The following is a 13,006-nucleotide window of genomic DNA, read 5'->3' as shown; positions in this document are numbered from 1 at the left end:
TCCGAGTTATCTTAGCTGCAGACATCCAGAAGAGTGGCTCTGATGGCTCAGTCTAAGGGTGGTTTCTGAAAAATCCCAGTAGATCGGGCAGAAGCAGGCACCGTGGGCTGCTTCTGGAATTTTTCTAGGCTTGGGGATAGAGGCTGATCTGAGAGGATTCATAGAAATCCAATTTAAAGGAGAAAAGCTCAGAGCCAAAAAAAAAAAAGTTTATTTTGGTCTCATTATTATAAGGTGTGGTTTGTGTCAAGTAATTGCAAGAGCAAAATCCAATTAGATGGCTGGTTGCTCAGAACACACCCCTGTGTTTTAGCTTGACTCTCATGACTCATAATCCCACCTCTGGTTGCTTTCATCAGACAAAAATGGAAAGGAAAACGTGTCAGGTATTTGTGAAGTGGATCCAACTGATTCCTGTGAACTACTGGTCCCCTTTAGAAAGAGTGAAAGGAAGGGGCTTGATTTTAGTTGAAAATAAGAAAACTTAAGGCACTTCTCTTTTTAAAAAGAGTGAAAAATGATCCTTTTCATTCGGTGGTTTTACTTTCTGCCGATGCTCAGAAAGAATGGAGACAGGTCCAGGAGGCTCATAAAACACTGTAGCAGTTGGAGCTTAAAGTCACTGAGGGAATAAACCTCGACTGGGCCCGCCTGTGGTGAGCTCAGTGTGAGATCACACGCTGTTGTTGTCTGATGTATAACAACACAGAGTGACATTGTAGCAAGATTAGAGGGGGTAGCCTCAGCCACTTGGGAAATCTGGAGTCTCCATGACCTCTGGGTCCAATGAGAAGGGTCTGGAAATCTGTCCACAATGGCCTGGCCCCCTACCCACCTCCACCCAAGAGGAGGCTCAGAACCCTTGTCGGGCAGGGAACACACATCCAAAGGTCACCCTGTGAGTGCTCAGCCTTGAGGCAGACACCAGGAAGGACCCCGACGCTTTCTCCCTGAAGGGGGAGCAGGAGGCTCTTTCACTTGGACCCCCACCAGCATCCCCAAGCCCACCCCATGGCTGTCACACGCACATCCTTTCTCTCTGCCAAACAGGGACCCAAAAATCCCAGCAACAAAGAAACAAAAGTCCCTTTTGCCTCTTCTCACCGGGTATCTGGAAGAAACTAACCTTGCAAAGGAGTTTCCCTATAAACCAGAGGAAACCAAAAGGAAAATTAACAAGGAAAGAATATGCCCATGGAAATTAAAGAAAAAGTTTAGTTCACTAGTAGGAGTTTCTGAGTTGTTTTTTCTTCTACTTCGTTCTTCGCCCTTCCCTTCCCTAGGTGGAGTTTGGGAATTCAGTTTTGTAGACGGGCAGGGATGAAAGTAGGTGAGCACTGGGGTTGGTCTTCATTCTGGAAAACCACTGCCATGCTCACACTTCTTCAGATCCCCAGCAAGGGGAAACCCGGAAGGGTGCAGCAGAGGCCTGGAGGCGCCCTCCATCTGCTCTGCAGGTGGGGCAAAGGTTACCCTATTCAACTGCCCTATTTTCCCTGCCCAGAGGCTTAACCTGTTGAAGGTCTTTATGCTTCTGAGACTACCAAGTTTTTCCTTCTTGATTTTTCTTTTCTGGATCTTGTGAGCATGTGGAGTTGGAGGCTGAAGGAGCGTGAAAATGGTTTAGAAAAGCTCTTGCAGAGAATGTGTTAGGGGTCCATTTGAGGTGAATAAAAAGGTGATGAAGAAACAGGGAGGGGACAGGCGGACTGGAATAGCGAAATCTATAGCAGAGCCCATCAGCCGTGTTTATTGCCGACGCGTATTGAGTTTGCTGCTGGGCCCTGTTACAAGCTGCTTAGACACGTGAACTCCATCTGTCCTCACGACGACGCCCTAGGTTCTGTTATAGTTCCCAGTCTACTCAAAGGCTTGGCCAGAGAAAGTAACTTGCCCCAGGGTCTCACAGCACGGGAGCTGTGGAGCTGTGTTAGGGGAGCTGTGGAGCTGTGTCAGGGGAGCTGTGGAGCTGTGTCAGGGGAGCTGTGGAGCTGTGTTTGTTAGGGGAGCTGTGGAGCTGTGTCAGGGGAGCTGTGGAGCTGTGTCAGGGGAGCTGTGAAGCTGTGTTTGTTAGGGGAGCTGTGGAGCTGTGTCAGGGGAGCTGTGGAGCTGTGTCAGGGGAGCTGTGGAGCTGTGTCAGGGGAGCTGTGGAGCTGTGTTAGGGGAGCTGTGGAGCTGTGTTAGGGGAGTTGTGGAGCTGTGTTACAGGGCAGCTCAAATGCTTTCTCCAGCAGCACCAGGCAGCCTGGAAGCAGAGAAGCAGACAACGGGGTTTCCCACAGTGGGGCTGACCAGATGGCTGCCGGGGGTGGTAGGAGAATGCAGGGATGAGTGGAGGATGCTGCAGAGAGGTGTGTTGGAATGACTGACTCGGCCTGCAGTGGTGTGCGAAGAGCAGGCTGGGGGCTGGAGGCCCTGAGACCTGGGTTTGAGAGCCAGCTCCTCCACATATGGGTCCCTGCTAGTCTCTTGGGACTTGAGTGCTTACCTTCCCTTCCAGCCCGGGCTGTCAAGAGGATCAGGGATGGACATGCTTTGTGAATTATAAAGGTGGCACACATGTCCGTGATGTCATTACAGGAGCCTGGTTGGGTTGTGTGGTTGACTGGAGGGAATGGAGACTGGGTGTCCCTATGAAACTGAAGGGCAGCAGGAGGGAGGGAGTGGAGGGGTTAGGATCCCAGAGGAGCTCAAGAACATGATCTCCAAGGGCTCCAGGACCAGAACCTTGATGTTATTTCCTCTGGATGTTCAGCTTGAAAACCAGGAAGACTCTCTGGGAAGACCTTGTGTAATTTGGGAAGTCAGGCCCCCCTCTGTGTCAGGGAAAATCAAAGCTGTTAGGCAGTGCTCTGCTCTCCCCTCGCAAACCCACACACCAACACCCCAGCCTCTCCCTCATCTCCTCCAAGCGCAGAGGAAGGAGCTGACCTCCTGTTCAAGGCTGATCCCTCCTGTGCCTGACCAGCCTCCTTCTCCAAGGACCTGCCTCATATTTTCCACCTCTCCCTTTTGTCTTGTAAATAAACATCACAAAAGAGAGGCAAACAGTTCTATTTCATAAATAATATTGAGATAACTGGTGGGAATGTTGGGGAAAATGCATTTAGACCTGCAGCTCTGACAACACACAAATAAATTCCAGATAGGTTAAAGAAGTGAATATTTTTTTAAAAAATTAAGCCATAAGTTACTGCATACATAGGAAGACTCAAAGAAAATAAACTTGCCATTACATATCTGGAGGGACACTAACTTTCTAATCAATTAAAGAGATCACAAAGAGAAAGGATGGATTATATACATGTCTTTAAAAAATTTCTTTATGTCAAGAAACAAAAGGAATTGCGAACTAGAGTGTGGGGAAATACGAGATAAAAAGTATTTATTATATGAATTGAAAGAGCTCATGTGAGTCATTAAGAAAAACAAAAATAAGTGGGCAAAGGATATGACAAACAGTTCCCAGAAAAGGATGTATAACTGATAAACATGAAAAATGTTCAATCTTAGAAGTAATCAAAGAAATGCAAATAATGCCAGCTTATGCTTATTAACTGGCAAAAATAAGTTTCCTCTGGTATTGGCATGCATGTGGAGAACTTAGGATAATCTTGTATGGTCACTGGAATTGTAAATTGGTACCACTCTTGGAAATCAATCAGGAAATATGTAGCAGAGACCATTAAAATAGTCATTGATTCTTCTGAGATATTTTTTTAGGAAAATGATCCATGCTAAAGACAAAGTATGAGCAAAAAAGTTGATTATGGTATTATTTATAATGGTGAAAAATGGGGACAAAATAAATGTCCAATAGTAGAGGTGAGGAAATTAAACGGCAATGAGAAGTTTATGTAGTAACATGGACAATGCTAGGATATATGAATAAATGCCAATAAGCAGAACATATTAATAAGTCAGGTTAAATTCAGGATGTAAATTTATATTTACTGTACCTGGAATACACTTTGGGTGCCCCAAAGTATAGTGGGAAGGGAGAGTCTTTCAGTTAGAAAGATCTGGGCTGACGTCTGAACTGGCAAATTTATCAGTTGTGCGGCCTTAGCGGCTAAGTTATCCTCTCTGACCCTGGCTTCCTCGTGGTTGTGACACATATGAGAACACCTGCCTCAGAGACTTGTGCAAGTTGAGTGAAGCCATGGCTCAAAAGCACTTAGCATGGTGCCTGGTCCAGAGAAATCTTCCCGTGAATGGCAGCTGTTCATCATTATTGCCGTCAGCTCATCTGGAGAAAGACTAGAACATCACGCCACAAATGATGATAATCATATTGGGGTTGTGATAATTTTTCCCAAAATGTAGCAATTAAGAAAAACGCAATAAAAAAGCAAACAAAAAACCAAGATGGATTTTTACCCGTAATGTCTAAGCCTCTTCCCTTAGTCTGGCCCCACTTCCGTATCCTGACTTCAAGAGTCCCTTCTAGTTTCTTAGCCTCAGCTGTATCATTTGTGCCCACTCGACACAGGTCAGATTCCAGAACCTCTTCCTTGTCATTAAAGCTCCATTCACAGCAGGGTGTTGTATTCAGATTAGTTAACAATATTGTTCTTCTGTGTATAAAATGCTACCCTGATATCCTCCATCAAAATTGATATGTCTTATTTCGCCTCTGTGGATCTTACCAAGTGTGTTTAGTTTTCAAAAGAAATCAGTGTTTCCATAGTACTTAACATTGGTTTATTACATTTTTACGATGAAATTTCAGAATTATGTTTATCTTGTTCTTCATCAGCAAGTCAAATATTTTTGAATGAAAGTGCACTTGTTTCCTCTTCTTGTCATTTGTTTATTTTTAAGGCCTGTTTCTGGGTAGATAAGCTCTGGCTTATTTTAAAATACATTATACAGTGTAATTTGCCTGGACTTGAACTGAGAGGAAATGTCTCTCTCTTATTTCAAATATAACAGTGATCAATTTAGAGGATATGGGAATTTCACTGTGTTCATAAATCAGATCTTAAAGTTCACCTAAAGAAGAGTAAGTGACTAAAACAATGATTTTTTCCTTCCAGGCCTGCCTGAGATACTTGAGTTGATAAGTGAGGGGGTGGCATCAAGTGCTCCTATGCGGGTGCTAGGCACTGGTCCTTACCAGGCTTCTCTGGGCTGGGCTGGGATAGCTGCAGATTGGGTGAGCTGCTTGTCAGTGGCTGCCTACACACAGGAAATCTTTTTTTTTAACTGAGATAAAATTGACAGATAATATTGTATTATTTTCAGGTGTACAACATAACGATTTGCTATCTGTGTATATTGTGAAATGATCACAATAAGTCTAGTTAACATCGGTCACCACCCACAGTGACAAATTTTTTTTTCTTATGATGAGAACTTTTAAGATCTACTCTCTTAGCAATCTTCAAATATACAATACGGTATTATTAACTATAGTCACCCTGCTCTACATTACATCCCAGGGACTTATTCATCTTATAACTGGAAGTTTGTACCATTTGACACCATTCCCTCATTTTGCCCACCCACCACCCCCTGCATCTGGCCACCACCAATCTGTTCTCTCTATCTATGAATTTGGGAGTTTTTTGTTTTTAATATTCCACATATAAGTGAGATCATACAGTATTTGTCTCTCTCTGTCTGGCTTATTTCACTTAGCGTAATGCCCTTAGAGTCCATCCATGTTGTTCCAAATGGTAAGATTTCCTTCCTTTTATGGCTGAATAATATTCCATTGTGTGTATCTGTATATACATATATATGTATATATACCACATTTTCTTCATTCATACATCGATGGACACTTAGATTGTTTCTATGTCTTGGCTACTGTAAATAATGCTGCAATAAATGGGGGGTGCAGATATCTTTGCGAGTTAGTGTCTTCATTCCCTTTGGGTAAATGCCCAGAAGTGGAATTGCTAGATCAACACAGTTAGTCTTGAGTCATGAGGCAAGTGGCTCTTTATGAATCCTGTCAGGACCCTTTCTAGTTAGGAGTATCTTCTGGCTTAGGCAGATACACTTCATCCAGACCACTTCAGTTAGAGGAGGTGTATTGGTCCGTGTTGGTTTGCTAGGGCTGCCAGAGCGAAATACCACAGACTGAGTGGGTTAAACAATGGAAATTTCTCACAGTTCTGGAGGCGAGGAGTCCAAGATCAAGGTTCCAGCAGGGGTGGTGTCTTCTACAGCCTCTCTCCTTGGCTTGTAGTTGGCTGTCTTCTCCTTCCTGTGTCTTCACAGGGTCTCCCCTCTGTGGGGAAGCACTGATTTATATTCTATTATATAGACTCAGCCAGCCCCTCAAGACTGATTTAAGTACATTGATTTACTCAATGACTGTACAGTCTTAGAATCTAACTGGACCCGTGGTCAGTGTCTTACCCATACTCCCATCCGTATGAGAGCCCCTCTCTCACCTCCCTTCCAGGGGTCCTCCACTCTCCACCTGATATTCCCAGAGATGAAGCTCACTATTCACATCGTGTCCTGTGGCATCTGTAATCAGCTCTAATTGTTAGGCAAACAGGATGTGCTTCCCTGTTCCTTCTACGCATTGGTGCTGGGTCTTCTCTTTGGAAAAGCACTGAACACACCTTTTTATTCTCTGTAACAGCCCCTTAAGTCTTTGAAACAAATGAAGGACACCACTTGGAATGTGCCTCTCAGAACTCAGCACTCCCAATACTTTCAGATGTTCCTCCTATAAATTGATTTTCAGACCATCCCATCCAGCCTCTCCTGGACTTTTCAGGTTCATCTAAGCCCTTCTTAAAATCCAACACCCCCAATTGATCCCCATAAGTGCACTGTGGTTCTTCCTGACTGCAGATTACTCTTCCTTCAGATTATTACCTCCTGTGATCCAGACATTGTCTCTCCTTCTACGTGTGAGGCTTAATTTACATAAACTCTTCTAGTGGCTGAATCACACAATAGATTCATGTTGAGTTTTCCATTAGCAGAATTACCTGAAACCCGCTTCATCTTTCTATATGAACGGCTGTCCTGATGGCCTCCCCCATCCTGTGTTTGTGAATTGATTTGCTGAACCCAGTGCAGGACCTTATATTTATCCTTCTTACATCTCAGCTTTTTGGTTTTCATCTACAACAGAAATAATTTTGAACTTTGAGTGTCGTCTATCATGTTTATTATATTTCTATGCTTTGTGTCAGCTGCAAAATTAATATATCTTTATTGCCATCTTTGAGAACTAAGGTTGATCAGGAAAGGTGCGTGGACAAGCCATTGCTCGTACCACTAGAGAGCTCCCTTGAGATGGACATTAGCTACTAATGGGCACTTCTGGGACCTATTTGTTCAAGCAGCTGTAAATCTGCCCCTATTATCATCTACTTTCATATTTGCTTCTAAAAGCTTTATTCTGAGAATGATGAATTGCATATATGAATGCTGAATAAAAATAATGCTGATGACTCAGTATTTAATTTTTTGAAAATATTTATAAAGGTGTAACGAAATTAGGCATTTCTCATAGGCTCTTAGGGCTGACTGCTGTGCCATCAAGAGGAAAATCAGGACCAGTTCCCCAGCCAAGTGTGTAGTGGCAATGACAGATAGACCTAAAGTTCTAAATGGCAGATGGGGGACGGCCTACCCCGTCACCTAAGTGACCAAGTCTGCAATAGGAGAGCCATTTGCTGCCGAACTGTGACTGCCTTATAATGGTGTACATTCATGGTTGCCCCAAAAGTAAACTCTCATCCTGCCTTGACTTCCTCATAATAATAACCGTCATTGTTGGAGCACTGACTCAGCACCAGGCCATTCAGATGTATCTGTAGTCTTCAGAACAAGCTCACAAGAAGGTTCATCCCCATTTTTGGATTAAGATTGTCAGAAAAAATTGTGAAAAGACTTTGAAATGGCAAGAAATGACTGAGTATCTTGCAATGGATTGCTGGGGTTGTCCGGCAGATCCTTCAGGGTTAACATTTATGAATTGTAGAAAACTGATAGTAATGCAAATGATTCTTGTCCTTAGAAATGCAAATAATTTTTTTCACATAGAGATGCAATGTTGGTACCCTTCTTAAGCCCCTTGACCATCCTTACCACTTGGGAGCTCCCATCGGTCAGACTGGCCCCTGAGTGCCAGCCCCAACCCCTTCTTGAGCCCCCCTCTCTCATCTCCCCTGTTCTCCACATCTGCAGACCTCCTTCTCTCATCTTCTGTGGTAGAATAGTCAGCCCCACCTTTGTCGCAATATTTGTAGGACCTATCTTTTCCTGTCCAAATGACCCATTCAGGTATTCAAACAACAGCAACAAAAGTCAATGAGGTTCTCACCCTAAGAAGAATTTTGCTGCCAGCTTAACTATGATAACATTAATAGCTAACCTTTTTTAGCACCTAGTGTGTCCAGTACTGGACTGAGCACTTTACGTTGACCGAGCATGTGGGAAGGGCCATGTTCCTGACTTGGTTTCTTCATTTATGAAGAAAGAACGCAGAGATGATTGGTCAGAACCGAGAGGCTCTCCACTCGACTTTAAAGTTATATATTGTCTGCCCTTGAACAGGAGATTCTACATCCATTTAACTGAAGATTACTGTATAATACGTTCTTAATTACAAGACACATTTTGCAGGCAGCCCGTTAGATGACGCTGAGTTTCATGATTATTCAGTACAATGCATTTAAATCTGAAGTCAGAATGTAAAACATGACATTTAGGAACATGATACAGAGTGTGAGGATGTTCAGGGAGATTTGGAATCTATAAATCCATGAACTGAATATATTCATCAGATGTGGAACATATTTTAACTGATCATCTTCACAAAAACAAAATGTGAATCACTTCAATAAAAGTTATCCCAGACATTTTAGGCCTTTGTGTGTCGGGGGTAGGGGGGGATGATGGGGAGGAGACTGTTTCTAAATTTAGAAAAGAAAGATATTGGTAGCTAAGTAACTGAGAAAGCTTCATGTCGCACCTCATCCGTTTCCTTCCTCCTTCAGTCAGTCAGTTTATCAGTGCAGGAAAGAGAGAAACAGAAGATGCTCCTAACACAGTTCGACTGCACTTCCGTTTTTGCATCCTAGCTGCACCACGTCCTTCTGGTGTGACCTTGGCAGATGACTGTAACCATTTACAAGATGAGAATAACAGGAGTCCTCTTCTCCAGGTGTTGTCACGGGGAATAAACGAGGCGATGCAAGTGAGGGCCTGGAACAGTGAGCACCACACATAGGAAACACTCAAAAGCTATGATATTATTCAATTTCTTATGTCAGCACTTTTCCCTTGAGGGTGTTCACGTGATTCCTGGTAGTCCGTCTTACACCCAGGCGGCTGTGTGGCTGCCCGGGTGAGGTTCTTTCAGAGATTCTCCCAAGGAACCCCACACCCCAAATACTCACTCCGTGTGCTCACCAGTGCCTGGGAGACTCTCACAAGAACAAAATCTTTCCCTCCTCTGATGCCTACAGAGGCAACCCTTCAGAGTTTGGTCTGAGTCTAAACAGGACTTAACTAAAGAGCAGTTTTCAACCCTGAAAAAGCCAGAGCGGCTTAGGTGTCTCCTGGGAGTGAGAGCAAAGGCAGAGGGAGAGAGAGAGAAGCAAACAGCCCCACACCCCACGGTATCAGAACAAACCTGAACCTCCTCAGAATTTCACTAACATCCCTGCACCTCAGTTATTCCCTTCACCTGAAGCTTTGAATAAAGGACAGGAAAGTAAGGGCAGCCCACAGGGCATTGGTATATGCGAGGGCTGCAGATTTCCCAAGTAACACCCGGGGATAATTCGGTGCACGTGAGTGAATGATCCACTGTGGTTTTGAGGATTTCTTTGCAACTATCTTGCTTCCAGAATGAAAGGTGACCTCAGTAAGAAAAAAACCAGCGAAGCCTAGGACTTATTGCTCCAATTAAGCAGGAGGACACATGAGAGCATGTGTCATACCTGTTGTGTTTCAACGTTAACCATGAGCCAAGATCCCTGGTGATGAGAGAGATGGCCCAGGCACTGCCTTCCTCTCTCGCTTGAAGTGTCTTTGATGTGTGGAAATAAAACCAAAGGCAGGACCCACTGAAGAAGAATCAAGAGTCTTTCTCTGACTCAGCAGGCCGCGGTTTTACTCTTCATGCCCACATGAGCCTGCAGTTACTTAAATGCTGGTTGGACAAGTGTGACATGAAAAGGCCAAAGAACCAGCATGTGCCAAAGCAGCAGCCTAGGGCGGGGATCCCTCTAAATGCCTCCAGGTGGCACTGGAACTGCCTTGACTCTTTGCTGGAGAAACTCGGAAATACAAAGGGAACTCAAAGCCACGAACTTTTCCAAAGAGGAGTTACTTGGGTTAACAAATGGACTTGGGCTCCACTGGGATGGAAAATAGTAGAAAACATACCGTGGATGACGGGACAGCTAACGGCTGTGTTCAGTCCCCTTCATTAAGACAGGAGTGCTCTGGGGAGGGAAAATCTTGGGTCTTTTAAGAAAAGCAGGAATGAGGGCCGGCCCCGTGGCATAGTGGTGAAGTGCATGCTCCGCTGCTGGCTGCCGGGGTTCTGATCCTGGGTGCGCACCGACGCACCGCTTGTCAAGCCATGCTGTGGATGGTGGTGTCCCATATAAAGTGGAGGAAGATAGGAAGAGATGTGAGCCCAGGGCCAGTCCTCCTCAGCAAAAAGAGGAGGATTGGCGGAGGAGGATTGGCATGGATGTTAGCTCAGGGCTGATCTTCCTCACAAAAAAAAAGCAGGAACGATTGTGAATGTGTAATAGAGACGGGAAAAGATGGAGAGCGAGGGGCAGGAGGAGAAAGGGAAAAAAATTCAGTGCCAGGAGAAGAGAAAATAACTTTCCTAACTCGGTCAGGCCCATATAAGGCTCAGAGGGTGAGCCGTGGGGAGGAGATACCCAGATAAAACGTGTCCGGCCACACACAGATGGACAGCTTCTCATTGGTGTCCTACCAGGCACACTGCCAGGAGGGCTGGGACAGCTCTCACGGGTACCTGACCAGGCACAGTGCCAGGAGAGCCGAGACAGCTTCTCATTGGTGCCAGACTGGGACTTGACAGCCCACCAGACTCTTTGCACAGCTGGGTTACCGACCCCACTGCAGGTCTCGATGTCGTGGACCGGGGGCTCCAAGTTCAGTCTCGGCCTCCGGCTCCGGCTCCGGCTCCGGCTCCTGCTGCGGGACTGTCCCCGGGGCTGCTCAGCGGTGAGCTCCGGATGGAAGCTCGGGATGGAAGCTTCTGGGCGGGCGGGGTGGAGGGCAGGGAGGTGGGGGATCGGGAAGGGCAGGATGCATTACGAAGGTGGAGGGGGATGCAGGGGCCCAAGAGAGTTTGGGAACCTTCTCAGCAGGTGGATATGCCTCTCACTCCTCAAGGCCACTCCCTGGCATCTGTAGGGCCTGGAGAAAGGTGACTTGGGTGAATAAGAAATGTGAGAAAATGGGAGCGGAGGCAGGGGAGGGAGAGAGGGTGCGGCAGGAAAGGCTGCTGAAGCCCCGGGTTCCCAGCCCGCCCGCCCCTTGGGAAGTGGGAGCTCGAGACCCTGGAACCTGGGGCGTGGTCAGGGCAGGGGGCGTTCCCGCAGAAACACAAACCCCCTCGCTGCCTGCCCTCCTCTGCTCACACAACTGTCCCCACACACCCTCCGTCCTGCTCAGCGCTCTCCCCCCAGGAACCTCCCAGCGCGCCTGGCCAGCGGATGAGCACATCTGCAGCCCCAGCCACTGTCCCTCAGGTGTCTCTGCTGCTCCACCCCAGCTCACACCCTTTCACTGCCCACCTCACCTCGTCCCCACACACCCCAGGGCCGCCAACACCTTCCCGTTCACGAAGTGTCTCTAATCACCTCTCTACCAACTGGCACCTTATTCCCTTGCTGAGAGCACATTCCAGAAAAACCCTCCACCCCTGGCACCCAGAACCTGGAGTAGGAGGGATGGGAGGCAGGGCCCTGGCTTCTTGCCAGGCAGACACCTCTTCCTCCTTCCCCCTCCCACCTCCCCCTTCTCCTCCTCCAGCAAGGGAGGGGCACTAGCCTTGAATTGCTGAGGGGGAGTGGAGCGGGGCAGTGTCTGCTCTGCAGCCTGGCCCTTGAGAGCCTCTTGCTGTGGCAGAGACGGGAGTGGGGGCCTAGGGGTCCTTTTCTCCCAACCCCAAGGCTCACCTGTGTTTCTCCTTCCCAGATGCTGGCTCTCTTCGCTATGACTTCACCAACATTCCTAAGCACAGACCAGAACAACCATGGTGTGAGGTTCAAGGCCAGGTAGATGGAAAGACTTTTCTTTCCTATGACTGTGGGAGAGATGAGGTGAAATCCTTGAGTCTCCTGGGAGAAGAGGTGAATGGCGCAAGGGTCTGGCAAGAACAGATGGAAACGCTGAGAGACGTGGGGGACTTGCTCAGACAGCAGCTTCTGAACATTAAACCGGAGAAATACAGGGACAGGGGTAAGTGAGAAAGTCCAAGAGCAGGAGAGAACAGATAGTGGTGTTCGCTGCATTTGTTATACTCACGTCAGAAAAAGGATGTTGATCTTTCCCAAGTAGTCCAGCAGAAAGGCCAGCCCTTGGAGGAGTGAACAAGGGGTGGACACTGGGGTAGAGGGGGAAAAGAATTTGTCAAGACCAGAGGCTGACCTCTTTCCCACGGTGGGGGTGGCAGATCCTCTCCCCCTGCAGGGCAGGATGATGTGTCAGTGTAAAGCCCATGGACACATGAGCGCCTCCTGGCAGTTCGGCTTCCATGGACAGATGTTCCTCCTCTTTGACTCGGAGAATGGAACCTGGACGGTGCTTCAACCTGGAGGCAGATGGATGAGAGACATGTGGGAGAGTGACAGGGACGTGACTGAGTTCTTCACAAAGATCTCGACGGGAGACTGCAGGAGATGGCTTGAAAATTTCTTGGTGCGCTGGTTGAAAATGCTGGAGACAACAGATAGCTGAAAAGAGAAGGAGGAAGTGGTAGCTCTCTCGAGATTAGAGCAACCTGCCCCACTGTGTGTGTGTGTGCGTC

Source organism: Diceros bicornis, chromosome 39, assembly GCF_020826845.1.
Source record: "Diceros bicornis minor isolate mBicDic1 chromosome 39, mDicBic1.mat.cur, whole genome shotgun sequence".
NCBI classification, from domain to species: Eukaryota; Metazoa; Chordata; class Mammalia; order Perissodactyla; family Rhinocerotidae; genus Diceros; species Diceros bicornis.
This window is presented reverse-complemented; position numbering follows the sequence as displayed.